The sequence below is a fragment of the Dromaius novaehollandiae genome, chromosome W, assembly GCF_036370855.1.
Source record: "Dromaius novaehollandiae isolate bDroNov1 chromosome W, bDroNov1.hap1, whole genome shotgun sequence".
NCBI classification, from domain to species: Eukaryota; Metazoa; Chordata; class Aves; order Casuariiformes; family Dromaiidae; genus Dromaius; species Dromaius novaehollandiae.
In genome coordinates this window covers 21,657,271-21,676,896 of record NC_088130.1, presented here as the reverse complement: position 1 = coordinate 21,676,896, position 19,626 = coordinate 21,657,271, and the positions used below count along the sequence as shown (strand labels likewise).

At 38.5% G+C, this 19,626-nt stretch overlaps 1 long non-coding RNA gene across 2 annotated transcripts; it reads left to right on the top strand.

Moving 5' to 3' along the window:
- The first annotated feature begins 264 nt into the window (after nucleotides 1–264).
- LOC112991248 (uncharacterized) lies at nucleotides 265–18,821 on the top strand. 2 transcript variants are annotated; one of them, XR_010385780.1, is made up of 6 exons: nucleotides 265–427; nucleotides 3,306–3,447; nucleotides 5,649–5,691; nucleotides 11,221–11,357; nucleotides 15,192–15,260; nucleotides 18,711–18,821. It is a non-coding gene; the product is annotated as an uncharacterized LOC112991248 (long non-coding RNA). The 2 variants fall into 2 exon arrangements; XR_003261251.2 differs by lacking the exons at nucleotides 265–427; nucleotides 3,306–3,447 and adding an exon at nucleotides 4,933–5,145.
- The last annotated feature ends 805 nt before the right edge of the window (nucleotides 18,822–19,626 follow it).

Genomic DNA, 19,626 nt, shown 5'->3' with positions numbered 1-19,626 from the left:
ACATCTCGCAAGAAATTCTGGCAGCAGAGTGTTTAATTAAACTGGTAAATGCTAACTCTTAACTAGTGCATGCAATAGAACATTTCTGGATTAATATTAAATATCTAACCTAAAAAGCAGAATGTGGCTCTTGTTTTAAAGCCGATGAAATGTTAAATCATCATACTGCAGGACTGCTTTGTTAGTGGCATTCATACATCAATCTTAGATTAAGAATAACCAAAACAATCCTTCTGTTGTATTTCCTTTCTAATATAGTGACTTGTACTAACTAATAAATAATTCTGGTGTGATGAGCCCTCACAAAGGACCACTTCTCAAAAGGAACAGATCTCTTTGCCGTTTTACTTCTCTTAGTCTTTCCTACACTTGAAGAGAGAATTCAGTAAAAATAAAAGCTGAACTTCTGATGACCTGTGAAAGAAAGGTAATATTTGGGCTCTCAAAACTCATTTTCTCTATCAAGACAGGTGTGATAAATTACAGAATTCTGATTCAGGGAAGATACTGAAATTAGCTTTTACATCTGCCTAGGTAATGGTTATGAATTGTATTATATAAGACACATGATATATACATATGATAATGTAATACATCCTTTTAGAAACTAGAATTATATATAGTAAGTACAGCTAGAGTTGAAAGAATTAATAACACCAATTTAGTTGTTGGCTGTAGAAAACAAGTAGTGTATGGAATGTTATTACTGATTGCTCTGCACTCAACAGCTTAATCAGCCCAAATTAGTGAACACTGCAAGCTAATCAAATGATTTTTTTTCTGTATAGTAACAAGATAATTCATCATTTAAGGGTTGTTGACACAGCAGATAATTCTGCATAATTTTACCATACAAAGTTATATATTCCATGTCTTGTGTGTGCTGTTCTTCTCTTCTGTGTGCTATATATTTCACCTGTCACCACCTCCCTCAATTTTGCAATTGTTAGAAGATATGCTTCCTATTTTTTCCAGTTCTTAAATTTTGCAGCTGATGACATAGCAATGGCTGAGAGAATGTACACAATAAGCAAAGAAAGCAAAGCAGCGCCTATTCATATGATTTCAGTATTCTTGGGTGGCAACTATGCGCAGCTCCAAAATTTAAAAAAGCACAACCTCAGGCTCCTCTCGACAGAGGAATGAGTTGTTATTCAGTCTTGCAACACTGTATTTCATGTAGTGTGGCAATCAAGAAGTCTGTGTCAGCATCAATAGCTGATATGAGCCCTTAAAACATCAGAAAAAACTAAGAAAACTGTACAGAAAAGATTTTTGTGGGAGTCAGGGGAAGTTGTGCAGCCCACAGACTGTTAAACTCACTAACTGAAAGTGGTTAAACTAAAATGTCTCTCCTTCTTGTGTGTCATTTATTTTATTCTCACTATTCTCAAATTGTCTGAAAGATTGCAGGATTTGATTCAAGCAAGTTGTATTTGAACTACCTAAATATTGAAGGGCTTGCTACAAGAGCGAGAAGCCTCTTTCAAATAACTTTACATTTGAAATAGTTTTACATTAGTTTAGTGTCTCTAGGTGCTTCAGATGACAAACGAGTGTGGGAGTTTCTTTGAGAGAGTAACAATATGAGAGACCATATCTGAATTTTCCCTTGCCCTTCCATTTCCTTTCCCACAACTGGCCTTAGAGTGCATAAATAAGTTTTATCTATATTTGAAGCATTGCTCCTTTCTTAGGCTACCTGAAGTTATCATGGAAGTTGCAGCCTTATTAGTGCTCCTTGTGATACAAACATCTTCCCAAGAAAAAAAAATTTTTTCTCTAGCCTACTTTTATATGGAACAGATAGTGTAAAAAATTTTGCAGGTTCTTGATATATTTGAGCCCCTACCTTAGAAAAGGAAAAGCATCTTTTGTTTTATAAAGAGACTGCATTCAGCCCTTGCACTGGGACTATTTCTGGATGCTATGAATAAGCACAGAGTAGCTAAATAGAGAGGTCTACAGAATGGAGATAAGATGCTGCTTTTTCAGTCACACTTATTTAGAGTTTTGCCCACCATTAGACTTTCTCCTTTGTGAGCAGGAAACATTTGAATTATGTCTGGTCCATGGGTAAGAGGATGTAGAGTAAGACAAATTTTTCTTGTAGTTGCCAGTAATACCAAGCAACAATGACTGGTATGCTTTTTTTTTCTGGGTCTGGGTTTGCTCTGCTGCTTGGGAATGAACAAATGACTCATTCAGGGTCCAGGTCTCTCTTCTGCAGCTCCCATGTAATGCTCACTATCAGACTTTGCATTGGTGACTCACATGTTCTTGGTTTCTCACAAATACTTGCACTAAGAATGAACATTTGAAATATGCTCTGGTTTAGTCCAGTGTGCTTTCTTTTCCACTTGCTAAAAATTCTGATAAACATGCCAAATGTTTTTTAGCAAAGTATTAGCACAGATAGTCTTCGCAGTCCTCAAGTTTTTGCAGCTCTGATCATACCTTCCTATCAAATCATGTGCGGAGCTTTAGTTCCCATAGGTGAGGAGAGAAAGTAAAGATGTATTATTATACAGTACTTTCTCCCTCATGGCCTAGATTTAAATTTTGGCCTCTCTGAAGTCAATGGAAATCTTACTTCACTGGGGCCAAATTTTTTTCCTCAAACGCAGGAAATCAAATTTTGCCATTATGCCTATACACAGCTTAAGCAAGGGGTTCTGTGGATGCTAAGACAAAAAAGAGGTTGGAACATACTTAATTATGCCAAAATTACATGCTGAATTTATGAACAGCTATGTGAAGCAAAGGCTCTTTCCTGTTTACCTTGAAATAAGGTATTATATCCCCTCAATTTCTAATTACATGAGGAACAAGCTGGGGTGCCACAAGGGCCAACCATTCCATGCAGGAGGGGAGCCCCGGGGTGATGCCATGCTGGCGGTCTCCATCCCACTGCCAAAGCTGGAGTGGGACAGCCTACGATGGGGGATGAGATGGATGGTGTGCCTGCGGGTCAGGGCCATGGCCCAGGCCCGCAGGCAGGACTGCAATGCCTGGGGGAAGCCTGTGCTGACAGCAGCCAGGAGGAGGGGAGCCTGGCGGACACCGCCTTTGGCGTCTTCCAGCTCCCTCTTCCCAACAGCTCTGCGGCCCTGGCAGCCGCCTGCTAAGCTTCTGGGAGGGGGCAGCATGCCGCAGGCCCTGGCACCTCCTGCAGTCTTGTTGCCATGGGTAACATGTGCCCATAGATCTTCATGTATGTGTGTGTGTGTACATATATATATATATATATATATATATATATGTAAAATTTTTCTCTTTCTAACTAGCACTTCGATGTGTTGCAGGTTTCTGAAGCAGTTGTGTGCCTGTGTAGTAGCAGCCCTCAATGGGGGGTTTGCTGACTATCCCAAAGCTCAGAGGCGGACATGTGGCAATATTGTCTGGTCACAAAAGGGATGTGGAGAAGGTTTCAATGTTCTTTATAAGGTAACAGAAATTTTTTGTTTTGCTACATATGACAACTAAATATTCACCTCTTGTTAGTATCATCTTGAAAAGGAATAGCTTTCTGTGCCTGTTCTGTGAAATATTGCTCTCTTAATAGTTGTACATCTACATGTACACACAGATGCAAGTCTACTACAAATTTTTGGCTGAGATCCCTGGCAACCAACAAAGATTAGAGCTGCCCCCCACACGCGAAGGTGTGTGTCGGCTTCCTCGTGTGAGGGTTTGCAGTGTTGGTGTGCAGCTGAATCTCCAGTTACGACAGTGATGGCCACTTTGTGCCTCAAGTTCTGGTCAAGTTGGAATTGTTATTAGGCTTCCTGCTGTTCAGAATATGAATACAGACATGCTTTATTGATAACAAATTATTGTACTGTCAACTCTAAGGAAGTGATTCAGTGGTTAATCAATCAAATTGTGATAACTCGCTTCCATGCATAATGATTGTATGTGATATACTCTCCAAGGCTATTGCTGCTCATAACTTTTTGCTCTCTTATTGCTGTAGAATTAGACAGCTTCCTTACTGCCTCCTTGTAAATGTGTCAGGATCTGGAAAATAGGAATGAGAGGAATTACTTTTTTTTTAAATGAGCTGTATCTTGGAGATCATAAATACTACCTTCTTTCAGCTATAGCCAAATGAGTTATTCCCCAGAGCTACTACAAAACAGAACTAAGGGCTTTTTTGGCTACCTTCACTATAAGTTTGTTACCCAATATTCAAATCCCTTTTGAGCATTACTGAGCCTATGGTTATTAGTTTAGGAATAATAATAATACCTATAATATTTTCCTTCATACTTTTATCAATGCAGAAACCCACTTTTAATGCCATTATAAACCTTCTTGTTTTCTGACAAGGTATTTAACCATTATTGGGCACATCTAGTATCTCACTTCAAATAGACCTTAATTTTCAAAGATGACTAATTTTAAAGCCTCTATATCTTATATCTTAATTGTGATTGACATCCACATTTAAAGCGTTACGATCCCAAAATTTGAGGCACCCTGGCACACTACTCGCTTCTGAAAATTGGTTTGGACAGTCCAAATTTAAGATGTTTATTAGTGTTTCTTCTGTGGTTAGTACTTCTTTATTTACTTAATCATTTATGTGCATCTCATGAAGACACTAATTTTGATTACTCCCTTAAAGGACTGCATAAAATTTGTGCAGTTACTGACAACAGCTGAAAGTCCTTTATTACCCTGTCATGATCTTATCATAGAATATTAAAGTGATTGTCTAGTATTCTTTCTGCTGTGGTTCTTGTTGTTGTCAATGCACAGAAAGGTAAGAATTAGCTCATGACCTTCTTTCGACAAGTGCTCCTTTTTGAGGTTAATAGAATCCATTCTGAGTCACCTCTGAAAGCACTGCATATGCTTTGGCTTCTCATACACATTTTGTACTCTTTTGTTTTCCACTCCATGGCCAGGCATTGCACTCAGAAGGAATGACTGCTTCCTTTCCTTTTGCAATAAATAAATGTTAAGAAAACATAAACAGGAGGCACTAGAGAAGACAATCATCAGCAAATGGGAGCTATAAATCACCAAATAAATGAATGGGAATGAATGAAATGATAAATCAGATTGAAGCAGTTACAGCCAATGCTTTATAGGAATATGGAACTCACTCATTTCTGGCCAATTTCTACCTCTCTGTTGGTGAGTTGCAATGTTTTGCACCATTCAAGAGAAAAATATTAAGCAGCATAGTTTGGTCTTTGAACTTTATCTGTTAAATGATGCTACTAAATGTTGCTAGTCCAGCATTCTTTAAAAACTGGTAACTGGCTCAAACCCTTTCTCCATTACAAGCAGAGGAAATGGAAATGTTAAATATCTCTGCATACCAGTCCTAGGACCAACCATTCTAAAGTCCATACAGCGCAGACCATCTCCAAACAGAAATGAACTGTGTAGGACCTCAATACTGTATGGAGTTTCTAGGTTTTAATCTAATGTAACTCTTAAATACTAGTAAAAATGCTAACATAATAGCAAGTGTAAAGATTTTCTGATTCAGAGTTACAAGAAGATGTGCACACATTGAGTTTCTGGTGTATTTCATGTTGACTGGTAATGAATTTTCAAAGTTTGAAATTAAATTCCTTGTACTTCAGAGTCCTCTTTCCTTTGCCAACTCTTTGCTCATGTTCTTTCAACAGGGAGGAAAGGTCATTCTAGGACATGATTCAGCATTTGCTATGGGTAAGTGGTACCTCTGTAGGAGGAAAGAGACTAAGTACTGTGACTCTTCTAGCACATCTCTTTTCATGCTCTTCGTTACTTTTATTACTTCTATTTGTTTCTTTCAATATCCTGATTTTAATCCTCCCTTTCATATCTTCTCACTGTTTCTCTCCTTATTTCTGAAGCTGCATAATTTTCTGTCCCATGTCCATATCAATATTTCCATCCCTTTTCCAAGCTCCTTTTCTCTGTCATTGTTTTGCCATCTTCCCAGTTGTTTTTCTACTTCTCATTCTTAGTAATCCTGTACTCTTTTCATAGCACTGAAGGCTTTATTCTGATTTTTCAGGCAGAGTATAGAGTCATGGACAGATAGGAATCTGTGTTTGAAGAATCTGTGCTTGCTTGCTTAGGAGTAAGCAATAAATTATAACCTCAATTTCTTCATTATCTAGCTAATTTGTACCTCCTGTCCATGACATTATCAATGTTATGGCAAAATTCAGCAACTGTTTTTGTCCTTAGGTTCAGCTGAATCCCTTGCAGTTTTTGAGTCTGATAGAGGAAAAACAAATTTCAAGTCAAATACCATTGCTATTGCAATGCCCTTCAAAAAAGGAGGTCACATTGAAATTCATGAATTTCAAAATGTCAGTAAGGGGTAAAATAAAACCACATAATTATAAACTGGAAATTTTGGTTTTGCATACATAAATATTCCTCTTGATTCCCAGGTTACATTTGTTCACCTTGCCCATTCATTCATGTCACTTGACAATCGCCAGGTCAACTTTGTTTATTAAAAGTAGACTGTCACATCTCTGGGATCTTTATACCAGTTGCAGCTGAAAATTATAAAACAGATTTAGATAATGAAGTGACTTTTGCTTTTTTGATGGAATCATTATTAGCAGAATAACAAATACACCCACTGCTAGAGTTTGGAAGGAATTTGCAGAATTTAGTACAGAAACAAAGCAAGACATATCTGTAGTGGAAAACTAAGTAAATGAGATATAAAGTTAATACTGGAATTCTGGATTTCTTTTTAAAATTTCTTTTCAGAAATGAATTGCTCTAGATACCGTACAAATGTCCCAAACATTTATTAAATTTGTTCAATACGTTTGAATAATAAAAAGTAGTCTGCAGGAGAAGAGACAATCACTTTACTCCTGTATATAGTACTAAGCGCTATAAATGATTCTAATTTGAAACATCTGAAGTCTGGTATACTACCCCTTCTGATCTTGAGAAAATGTCTTTTTTTTTTAATTAAAGGCATATAGGTTTTATTGAGATAATTGCACACAGTGTAATGTGAGTAACAAAGGACTCAGTTTCATTTTCAGTGCCCTGCTTTCTCATAGAGCCAGAAACTATTCAGATGTTGCTGTATTTTACTGTTACATAGGACTGTTCGTTCTCATTTGGTTTCGTTGAAACTGGCATTCTAACTACTGCAAAAACTGAATCATGACAACTCAGCTTTATTTTAAAATATAACCGAAAGGAGGAAAGCAAACTCTGACTGGCAGGGAAGTGAAGGTTTAAAAAAATTGCCATAATAAAGAAATCTATGTAGTTATTGTCCTATCAGAGTGACAAATTGCATATGTCAGATAAACAAGAAATGAGTCTCCTCATGCCTGTTTAGTACAAGTGCTGGGATGTTAGGATGACTGGTACTGTGGGAGCTGGAGCAAGAGCACTGTTCTAGCCATCTCCCGGTTATGTTGTCCCACTCGTATTCTTCTCAAACTAGGGCAGTGTGTCACCCTGGCTCTTACTGTGTGCTGAAAAGTTTGTGCTGGAATTTGATGGGACAGAGAGTAACAACACCTGGTCCTAACAAGAATGCTTCTTAAAAAGAATATTCCAGCCTCAAGCTGGATAGTGCCACAGTATGCAGAGTTGGCTGTAAGAAAGCTCCCTTCCCATAGGGAAGCTTTGATGTCTGAAGAATTTCTGCTTTTTTGTGATAGAGTAATACAACGCTATCAATGATTTAGACCAGTGCTCTGTCATTGCCCTGCCTTGACTACATTCAGGATTTTTTGCAGGAGAGGAGGGCATACAGGCATAGGAACTACAAATTCATAACTGGTTTGGGCTAGAAATAGAGAACAGTGGTATGTGGTAAATATAAATAAAAACCCTTCACCTTTTTGGTGTGTATGTGTGAACATGAACTGGATGAATGCTGCGTTGAGACCTTAGAAGTAGATTTTCTCTTTAGCTGTGTCTATCCGAACCGTAACATAGGAGGAAGTGGTCTGACTATAAGGAAAGAGCTATTTGCTTTTTTCATGGTCCCTCTCCTTTAGGAGCTGCATTTCTACTGGCAGGCCTGTGGCAACCGCTGAGCTGGCAACCACTAGCCCCAGCACATTGTATGTGTGTGAGGAGGGTATGTGAGCTCTGGGTCTCCAGCTTGTGCTCCCTTCCACATCTAGGTGGATAGCTTTTGATCTTTGCTCCCTGAGATGCCCTAAGAGAAGCATCTATCCTGGGTGTTGTGCTAACTGTATCTTGAGGTCTAGAAAGGATTTTTTTTTCCTCTCATATATGGCCACACTGTGCAGAGTTTTCCTCTGCTGGCAGGTGGCGGGCATGAGGTTGGTAAATAACATTCTGGTTGTGATATTGTCACACACAACGAAGATCCAGTCTCATGAGAAAACTAGACAGATTCAGGAGGAAGCATCTCCCAAGGTAAAGGTGAGCTAGGGCTTCTCATGGTTGATATTGCAAGGAAGTGATCCTGTGCATTGGGCCTTGTCTGTGCAAAGAGGGTGAGAGGATCCCAAGATTGAGCTCAGAGCCAGCTTTGAAAAATCTTTCTCATAAAAATCATTAAAGAATAATCATGGCCACATTGACTAAGATGCAGTCAGTAATTCCTGAACAAGTCAGATTAATAAACTTCTAGCCTAATTGATGCATAGTCCTTATCTTCTTTCACATGTCTGCAACAATAGTATTTTCTTGCTGATGACCTGAGAAGCTTTACTGCAACAACATTTAAGAAAAAGCCAGATAACAAAATTTGACAAGTCATTGCTCTAAATAAACACCCTTTCTTGCATTGGTTTTATATGAAAAAGGGAAAAACAGCATGACAGACAGGGTGAGTGCTGTGGCATTAACAAATGGACAACTGCAATTACTCACATGTTCATGCAAGTGACAGATAATAAAAGAGCCTAAGCAGTGCTGAATTTAGCACTTCATAATATCTACAATTTATAGCAGTTTAACATTTCAATCATTTCTGCATATTAAGCTTTATTTTTCAAACTGGCAGGACTCATTACACCTCTGACTTTTTGTGAGTAATAAACAACAACAAAGTTTCTGCTTCAGACCAGGACTCAAAAATCAAAGTCTTTGCACCTGATCCATTTAACGTAAATGGCAAGTTTTTTTTCTCAGTTACACCAACATAAGTGGAAAATAATTCCATTGGCATAAAGATTTTGTCCTAATTGGCTCTGATAAAGCCTTTTATCATAGTCCTCCTTGTGCTGGTTACACCCGAGAGAAATCTGACTCAAAGCATCGAGCTTGTCCCTCTACATTTGAATTAAATTTTGCTACAGTTTTGTCCAAAAAATCTGTGCATATTAACATGTAATTTGTATTTAACATGACATGAAAGATAAGGCAAAAATGGTGCAGAAAACCTACAATGATAAATAAGGGAAAGTGATGGGACTGATTCAGCCAGGGCTTTGAGAGAGCATCTCAGTGAACAGCCTGCACCTTTTCATTAGCATCAGCACACCAGAACAGCTAAAGAGATCTCTATAGATTAGGTGTACTAGGAACCAAAACTACATCAACAAATTGTTGCAAGGGAGGAACTCTCCTTAGAAGGTTAAGACCGGGATTTGGAAACAATTCGCACTGTCTAGCATATATGGGTCCCAGGCCAAGTCCCAAGCTCTACAGTGCCCCGTGAAAAAAATCTATGTTAACTCATTACCTCTGCTTTCTACTCTTCTCGACAAACTGTCTAGTTATTGTCTCTCTCATTTGCTGCCTGTTTCACCCAGTCCAAAAGCTTTCTTTAGCTGAGCTTACCCAGGCTGCCCCCCTTTCCCAGCTGAGCCAGTACCAGGAACCAGGATAAGGCAATTGTCTTATTTGCTCTTTAACCAAACAGCACATACATTAGCTCTGCACAGGCAAACAGGACAGGACCATCCATCACAGCTCCTGTTAGTGTGCTCTCCACTCCGTTGTAACCCATATGAGAAAGTTAGCATTGAAATAAGACACTGTTACTGGGATACCAGTGTTTGCGTTAAGAGCTTACACAGTGCAGTGTGTTGAGGTGCACTGCCTTGCTTCTCTGAAGAATATGGAAATCTGCTGTACTTCATTTTGGAATTTAGTGGTGAACACAAACTAAAAAATGGCTTTTGTCTCTGTGGCAAGCCTGTTAAAGTCACAGTAAAGTGCCTGTGCAGTGCAGAGGTTAACTGTCTAACACACAATTTTTAAACATTGATTTTGTAACAGGAAAGGAGAAAAAAAACAAATTTGCATATCAGCTGTGAAAGAGGAGAACTGTAACAGAATACAGCTATTGTTTTTTGACCCAGTTTCAGCCCAATTAAAAGTTTCTGTGTAGTCATGATCTAACTGCTGTTCTCTGATAACTCAGAGAAACATTGCAGGCAGCCAGGAAGGAAAAGCTGTGCTTGACTTCCCCATCAGAGGATGAAAAAAAGGAGAAAGGGTTGTCTCCTGTGGGAAAAGAATAGTCCTTTGCCTAAAGAAGTAAGAGTTCCTTACTTTCATTTTAGTACCCGTTGGACAGATCTACATCTTGCATGGGAATTGGGGGCCCGTAAAGAACTTTATGCTGTCTTTCTATACATATACTCTCAGGGATGAATCTGAGGTAGAGGTTGCCAGAGAACACAAACTGCTGCCGTATGCCTTTCCTTGAATTCACATGTGTTTTTTCCTGAAGTAGGTCAAAGATTTAGATAGTAGTAAGACTTGGCCTCATGAGGCTCTCTTCATTGAGGTATGGCTCATTAAATGCTCAGTGTTTTCTTTATAAAACGTTCATGATTGACAAATCCCCTAGAAGAACCAGGTCCTTAGCAAAATATTCTTACAAAGTTAAAGACTCCTTAAAAGTACCTGTGATAGAAGCATTTCTTTTTTTTTTTTCTCACGGTTAGCTCTCAGCATTTCTCTTTGATATGATGTGTGCTGTAGGACTGTGGATATATAAATGGACCTTAATTTTTTTGGGATTGCTTAGCTGCATACCTCTTCCCCCCACTTCCTTCAGAAAATTCCATCAGTTTATGCTATTAGAATAGTGATACAGATCAGAAGTATGAATAACATGATATTAAAAAGGGAGAAAAATTAGCATAAGTAATCTTGTTTTCAAAATGTGCGTAGTTTAATTATTAAAGCCTCAAGCTGCTTGCAGAAAAATGGACATTCTGACAGATTATGTTGAACCTGCAGGAAAAATCACTGATTGATGATACTTTGTATGTGTTCCCATCTTTCTAGGCCTCACATTTAAGAGCTCAGCTTGTTTCACAAACATACCATTTCAGACTGATTGGATGCCCAAAGACAGCTACATGTCATTGTGCTTTCAGGACTGAGACTGATTGAAGTCAGGAAGAAACCATCAGGCACAGCAGGTACCACCAAAGTACCCACGGCTGCCAGGAATCAAACTGCTGAGAAATCAGATGATTTCAGAGTGTTTGGGGGGTGTTTGTGGGGAGGGGGAAATTACGTGGCAGAGATCTTTTAGCTGTGCTTTCTTAGCGCAGAGATCCTGGTATGCTGCCTTTTGTCTTGATACAAGAAATAATGTGCTCTTTGTTCACACAGTAGCAACTCAGAAGGAAACATTCAACAAAAGGCTATAGTGTAGTAATATATGAAAGCTAATACAAATAAATTATCTTGTCATAGCTCAGGCGTGCCCATATTGCCACAGGTGAAAAAAATATTAGCTACAGGGTTCCCAGTTGTGCTCCAAAAACCTTACACAGTTGTCTTTTTTATGTCTCGGAAAAAAAGTCTACGCAGTTTTGCTGTTGAATTGTATTATTTGTAATCACTCAAAACGTACTATTTTGTAATGTGAGCCTTTGAAAGCACTCAACATGCACAAAAGAAAATTTTCTCTTTTCTTGTATCTACTACTGAAATATGAAAGATTCCTTGGGGCACAGTATGGTGCATCCCTGCTTTGTGTATTCAGGTGATGTGGAAAAAACAGTCAGATATTTGGATATGGAGAAAGGACCACTACATTCTGAGACACAGTTTCTTAACACTGTTTAGAACCATTACTGTAGCATGAAGAAGATTATTTCTTGTTAACTTCTGCACCCCATTGCATGAGGAAATACCAACTAATACAGTGAGAAATAGAAGAAAAGATGACTGCCATCAGGATGTCAGAACATCCTAGTGTTCTCTGGCTGCATCTCAGTGAAGTAGAGCTATACCATTGTGTTTGCCAGGGGCTGGCCAGACATTTGAGCAGACTCACTGGATAACCAGTGTCTGGAATAAGTAGGTCAGAAGAGTTGCCTAGGTGTAACTTGTATAGATTTTTTCCAGTGCACACATGCAGATTTGAACAAGAACTGTTGTAAGGAATAACTGCTGCCAGTATGTCATGAGCCAAAGGAGTCTCCCTGTGGCTATGCCAGCAATAACACTTCTGCAACTGCTATTCTCTAGTGATATGAAGAACACTTCTAAACAGGTTGCAATACCTAGATCTGTTGAGGTGGTGCTGTCTTGTTTTCCCCTTCCACAGTGCCTCAGATATTCAGTACATGTAATAAACCCATTTTGTTGCTCAAGTACCTCTTACGAGTGTGGTATTGTGAGGACATTGTTTCTGTTATCCCTGCTCAGCATCTAAGTATTTTATTGTAGACTCTTAGAGGTCATATCAGCTGTAACTGCTTTAGTCTATCATTATACAGGGCACAATTACTCCTTAAGCTCTCAGTGAATTAAAAAAGAATAACCTCTTATACAGCCTGAAAGTGAAACAGTGCAACATCTAACAGGATCATAATCTGAATCCCTGTGTACAGCAGGTAGGCTTGCTGTCCTATACACAGAAAGGATTTGGGTCCTCAGAACCAAGGCTTGCACCCCAAGGACAGAGCCACACAGAGGTAAACAGAGGGAGCTGTACATGAAGCTCCTTTAGTCAGCTCTCTCAATTTGCCCTAAAAACATGCAGCTAACTGCCTTCCTGCTCCTTTCTTCCAGGTGCTGTACTCACTCACCTAATTAAATCCAGCTAGGACATAGCTTTATTCTTTATTTGTTTTAAGAACAGAGCCAGGCATCCTGGAGTTATTTTCTAGCATTTCTAACAAGAGGAATTAATTTCTAGCATTTTCTTTAAAGCTCCCTTTTATTCCTTATTGCTCACTGCAAATGAGTTGCATAGTCAACAAGCTGTATCTCAGCTCATCTATATCAGCATGGCTCCACTGATACCAAATTTAGAAAAGGAGGCACAGGTGTAGATGATTTGTCTGCATTCCAGTAAAGAGTCGGTGAGACATATTAAGCCTGGCTCTAAGTAAAGCTACTAGGGTTGTTTTACAGATGGTGCTAGCAACGCTGTCCTCTTGTTTATGGCTTTAGTTGGTATAGATCCCTAACCTAATGCTAGGGTGATGGGTTAGGTTTAGGATCTCCTGGCAGTTACTGGGTACCTGCGTTCAGAAGAGGCTGCTGGTTTAAGACTAGTACCTACATAGGCCTTGTGGCTGTATTTAAGCCATCTGTTTGCAATGAGTGATAAACTTTAGGATGCATATAGGGTTCAGACCAGCAGAGGCTGTTGGTTTCAAATCAAATGGGGTGTGCAAGGTTCTCTGGACTAAGGATGGAGGTCATGATTGAAGGGTCATGTGGTGGGAGAGCAAGACAACAAAGGCAAGTATGCAAAGCAGTGGTTTGGAAAGGAGAGCAAAGTTAAGTCTGCAATGTGCCAGTGTTGCCATATCTAAGTGTGACTCTAACACAGCAAGGGCTGCTGGTTTGGTATGTGTTCTGATTGGTACAGGCAAATAAGCTAGAGTTCAAAATGGGCTTTGCTACTGCCAAGCTAAATTCTAGGATAATGCTGGCTACTTAGTTACAGCTGAAGCTAGGTTGGCAGACAGTGCTCATTTTGAACAGAATTAGGCTGCTAATCAGCTACAGTGCAGGCTGGTCCTCTAGAAGCATTATAAGGCAGTCTATATTGCTTATTTCTGAAAGGCTCATGGGCTCAGCCTAATGCTCTGGGAGAACTGGAAGCCTACAACTAGCTCTTTAGCAAGTCAGTCTAAGGAGGTTCCTCATTTATACTTGGGGATTTCACCTTGCATCTGGAAAACCAAAAGTGTCTTAACTGAACTTTCACCTCAGAGTTTTGTGTTCCTAATGTATTTCTCTGCAAGGTAGCAGAGTTGTCCTTCCAGTAAGTTTTATCAAATGTACCCAAGGATTTGGGTCACCCTCTGTTAAAGAAAGTTCCTTCCCCTCAACCCTAGCATGTGACCAGCACAACCCTAAACTTCAAATCTTCACTGCAAACCAAAGAGCAAGTAAAACAAAGGCACAGCTGTGCCTTGCTCTTTTTTCAAAGCTACAGAACCTGTGTGGAGGCACCAGCTTTGTTTTTTCCCTTTCCAAGATTAAAAAAGAAAAAGCAAACAGGAAAAAATAAGGATTGGTTTGAGCTCCTGTTTTACTCATGTATCTAGTTATTTGGGCCTGCCAATCTGCTGTTTCTATATAGTGCCTTGCATTGAGGTGAAAAGTGAATTAGGCAATAAAATTCCCCCCCCCCCCCCCCCGGTGGAATCTTTATGCCTCCTCTAAATAACACGGCAATGTGTTTTCTAAATTACCTTGAGGCACTTGGAATCAAAATAGTGGTATCTCTTTCTTTGCTTTCCTGAGTACGTAAATTTTCATCTTACAGTGCTGTCCTTTATAGTGCTCTCTGAAATAGCTAAACAAGTGAAAATTGTTTTTAATTCATCAATTCTGCTAGTTTGGTAGCTTAGTAAAATAAATTTAGATTCTTAAGTCAATTGGAACATCATGCCAGTTACAGAAATATAAACTGCTCAGCACACAGATAAGCATACCATAAATTGAGTCAGAGCCCCATAGGGTCTCATGTCAATGCAGGGGATTTTGTACTTCTCTTTCCTAGCTAGCTATGTGATTTCTAAAGGTTGATGGCATGAACTCCCTGGGTGTGCACATGAGGAGGCTCAGGTGTGCTGTCTGTTCCAGCAAATATACAGGCAAACAAACCTAATGGTCTGTGTGTAAGAGAGTGACCACCTGTGTTTCTTGCTGGCAACTGGTAAAAACAAGAGTTTTCAGTCCCTAGTTTCTTTGAGGGAAAGGAGCATTAAAAATCTGTTGTTCTCTTGTTCACCACAAAATAAGAGTCTGGTTGACTTTCTCCTTTTCTTAACCATTAGAACAGGGGAAGAAGATGCCTAAATCCCTTGACTGCTGAGAGGAGACAGTTCTTGTACAGCAGTAGTGAGGTAAGCTACTTAATACTTTTTGCTAGATGATGATTCAGGGACCAAAACATCCCTTTATGTTAAGCAAGCAAGCTGGTCTTTCAGTTTTTAGTGTTCTCTTTTTCATTTAACTGCATTGCTAACAGGGAGCAGAACCACTAGCTTATGCAATGTAATAGTGAATTCTAAAGGGAGATGCTAAAAACCTAGTTAGGTTAGGTATTCCCTCAGGCTCCTTTCAGGATAAAAGGAGTGCTTAAACAGGAAGCAAAGCTGAGGAGACCTGACTCTGGCCTTTTTTTAAGCTGTGAAATGCTCAGTTACTGTTAAGAGTAGAATGGACTATCCCAGCCTCCTCCTTCTGTAGCTAGAAGAAACTTTCCATCAATTGAGGAGGCAGACTTTTTAATTCTATGTTAGTGGCTCACATAACATAAATAAGAAGAGCTATATACGGCTACCAAGAATTCAGAAGTAGCTTAGGATGAGACTCTTGAAATGGCGATGATCTTTACCGAGCTTTAGGTTTCCAAAGTAAACATTGGTTAGTCTATGCACCTATATAAGTGTATGTGCTGTTTTAATGATAATGTAATAACTAGTGCCTTTTTATCTTGGTTTTCTCTTTTTTAACTTAATTATATGGTTCAGATGGCTGAAAAAATAATGGCTTTTGGATTTACCACAATCATGGTAATAAAAAGCCCCTTTCTATCTTGCTGTCTTTTCATGTGGCTTGTTGCATGGTGTAGGTGAATTGGAAGATCCAGAAAGAAAGCAATTTTCCCAGTATATGAAACTGTATGCTACCTGCTAATATCTAACTGTAAAATGGAGGCTTGTGAATTGAAATCTGTTAGAGAGAACTCCATGGTCTATTTAAGAAACTGTGACTTTTCTCCTGGAACCAGAGAGAGAGAAGCAAGACAGAGATTACAATGTTACCGTCTTAAAAATTTCGATGAAATTTGAGTTTTTCATGTGGAAACTTGTGCCTCTTCGGGGCTCTTTTCTTTTTCCAAAGAGAGAGCATGTTCATTTGTCAGAGAATAAGAAGTTTAAATACAGAGTGATGAAGGCTTCTAAAATTCTAAGGGACTGAAAGCTCTTTTAGCACTTTAGAATCCAAGCATTGCCTTTTCTGTTCCTCAGAATGGCTGTCAAATTTCCTCTAGCTGTACTTTCTGGTAAGTCTGTGTTTGATGAATAAAAAGTGGAAGTTTTACTATATTTTGTATTGTAGCATTTTGCCACTTCAGTGTTTCTAAAATAGCTCACATCAGTTATTTTACCGTTGTGTTAACACTGACTGGGAATATAAAGCAATAACACTGTGGCTTGCTACCAGACAAAGAAGATATTAGGAAAAGCAAATGTGGAAATGTAGTAAATGTAAAAGGGTTGCTGTAATAAATTCAACTAATACATATTGTAGGCAACAAATGTTTGGAGTGCTTTTTTTTTTAATGACTGTTGAGTCTCTGCAGTATTTATAAGATCTGAGCAACTTTTAGTTCACTGTTGAAAGTGGCAGCAGCTGAATATCAGGATAATACAGGCTACTCAGTAAGTTTGGCATCATTCAGCTATAGGATTTAAAGCACCTCAGACAGATCTATGAATGGGTTTGTCTCTCGAGAGTAAAATAGGTTGTCAAGGTCAGAAATCCACTTAAAGTAACAAAATTGTCTAAAATTTGGCATAGCTGCTTTCCCTGTGTTTCAGTTGGTTTAAAGTGTTCTTACCTCGATAATAAAGTAACCCTTATATAGTAAAAAGATTTAAAAGAATTTTTAACATGTATGTTTAATCTCTATTTTGTAGCAGTGACCACTTTATTTATATAAATTTAAATTGGATTTTACTATATCTAATAAACTATAAGATTGATAGACTCTCCAGGTTAGCTAAGGTAGAGTGGGTCTATAAATTGTCAGATTAAATGATATTCCCCAAAATACATAAGGGTCTTGGTGTGAATGCTTGAAGTTAATGTCTTTGACTACAATAAAAGTGTAATAGGACTATTATCAAAAAGATGTGAGCAGATACAGATCTCTGATCAGTCACAAGACTATAGTTGAAGTGAAAGCAGGATGCCATGTCATCCTACCAGGTCTCTGAATGCATTGTATAGACTTTTAAAAGGGAGCTGTTCTTGCAAAGCTTTCATGTTGTGAATAACATACAATTTAAAAAACAAAACAAAAAACCTGTTGAGTTCAGACCATATTAAACTCAGGGAGTGTTCTGAATGTGATTTGACTTTTCCTGCTTCTTGAAATGTCATTCTGCTCAGAAGAACAACGAGCAATATAGTTGGGTTTTTCTGTAGCCTCTTGCCTGGAAGTTCTTGGTTAAAAATCAGGCCCTGACAGTTTAATCTTATTGACTGAAGTTTTGGGGCCTAAATTTATGGCTAACTTCAATCAAAATAGATCATTAGGTTCAATGGACTACACTGTTTCTGAATTTTTGGGGGACTAATTCTTATTAGGAAAGCACTAATTCCTTAGTAGTAGATGCTCCAATGTTATCCATTAATGAGACTTTTTTTTTTTTTTTTTGGTTAGTTCAAATGATTAATAATCTTGAAAGTAGTCTCTGAAAGTTTTTTATTCACCTTTTTCTAGTTCTTAAAAGCAAAAGATTTTTTTTTTTTTAATTCCAGGAACAAAGTACAAGTGAGACTTTAATCAGACCCTGCAACTGTGGGAACTGAAAACATTCTTTTCGTAAATTCATATTTTACAATTTTATTAGATTTAAAAAGAATGAAGTTGCATGTCTTCATGAACTACTTTGGTTAGGTTTTTTGTCTAGTTCTCAGATTGCTCTATTTTTGTCACAAGTTTTAATTTCCCTCACAAAAATGTTTGTGAGGAAATAACATTGTCAGCATAATACTTCGAAAAGTAAGTTGATCTTCTATTTAAGGTTATCCATATAAATTCTAGGGAATGTGAAGGGGAAAATCTTGTCTGTTAAAGTAGGATTGATCTGAGATGAGGTGAGGTATCATCAATTTTCTTTGCTGTTTTGCTATATTGGTTTTCTGTTGCTGACATGCCAATTCTGAAGTTGGTCATATGGGTAGCATCATTAAATTAAATGATCCTAACATTTCTAAACTTAAGTCACTGTCTTAATATTTATGAACATTTGCAAGAGCAGAGCTTAAGTAACAACAATTAATACATATTGATTTTGAGGTACTAGATCAGATCTGAGTATTTTTCTTATAAACTGGTCCAAATATTTGTTCCGACCGAAGGGTGCTTGGGCATGGAAAAGACAGGTGATAGCCTTTTCTGTCTTCTTTCATAAGAACATTCAAAAAGCTGGAAGTTAGTCAAATTCAGCAGGGAAGTTAGATGACCTTAATTAGAAAAAGAGATATTTGAACTGACCTTGCAATTCCTTGGAGTCATTCAGTTTATCTTTCTGAAAGAGTTTACTCTATCTTCCCAGAGAAACTGTGGTGGAGTTGCCTAATAACTGTGATCTCTGGTGGCCGTCTTGGTGGTGAATCTGCATCCGTTCCAGACCACTCCTCTCTGAAGCCCTGCATGGGCCTGCTGTATAGCTGTAAGCCTCTAAATATAAAAATATAACAGTAATCTTGCTTCAGAGCTGCAGAACCTGTGTGGATTTTCTTTTTCTTTTTTTTTAATGCTCAGATACGTTCTGTGGGGCACTTTTTCAAACAACAAATATCTGACATATCCACTACAGAACTTGAAGCGGGGCGAGGGACTGGAGAGGCTGGTGACAGTGCAGACACTTTACTTTCTTAACTGCCTGGCTGGCATGTCTTGTTCAGGTAAAGCTGACGGATGCATTTAAGTTCAGGAAAGACTTTCTGCCTCTGTAGATTGATAGGGATCGTGAGGATGTTAATTCCCTTTGCAACCTTGAGTGAAGATCAGCTCCTGGAGCTGTGTGGGTAGATGTTGCCAGCTGATTTCCTGCCAGTTGTGTGTTAGTGGTGCTTTGGAGACTTAAAAATATGAGCTGAAGGGAAATATCAAGAGATACAAAGTACTGCAATGCTTATGCAAAGCACTGCATAACTAAAGAACCCTATCTCGGTAAACTTACTGGCCTGACGTATGCCGAGGCCCAAGCCTGATGACCTTAGTAGGCTTTTTGGCTGTATACTCTATGACTCTAGCAATAGTATTCACTTTTCATATGCTAACTGTAAGAGGAGGAGGAGTTTCTTAGCTTTTATACATTCCCAGTGTTCAAATTTGACAACGTTACACATTTATTTTCATAACAAGAGAAATGGGAACAGAAGCAAGCTTTCAAGAAAGACGTACATAATGACCTTGTCCAAGACTTTTTTGAATACCAAGCTTGTTAGCATGTGCAAGGTCAATGT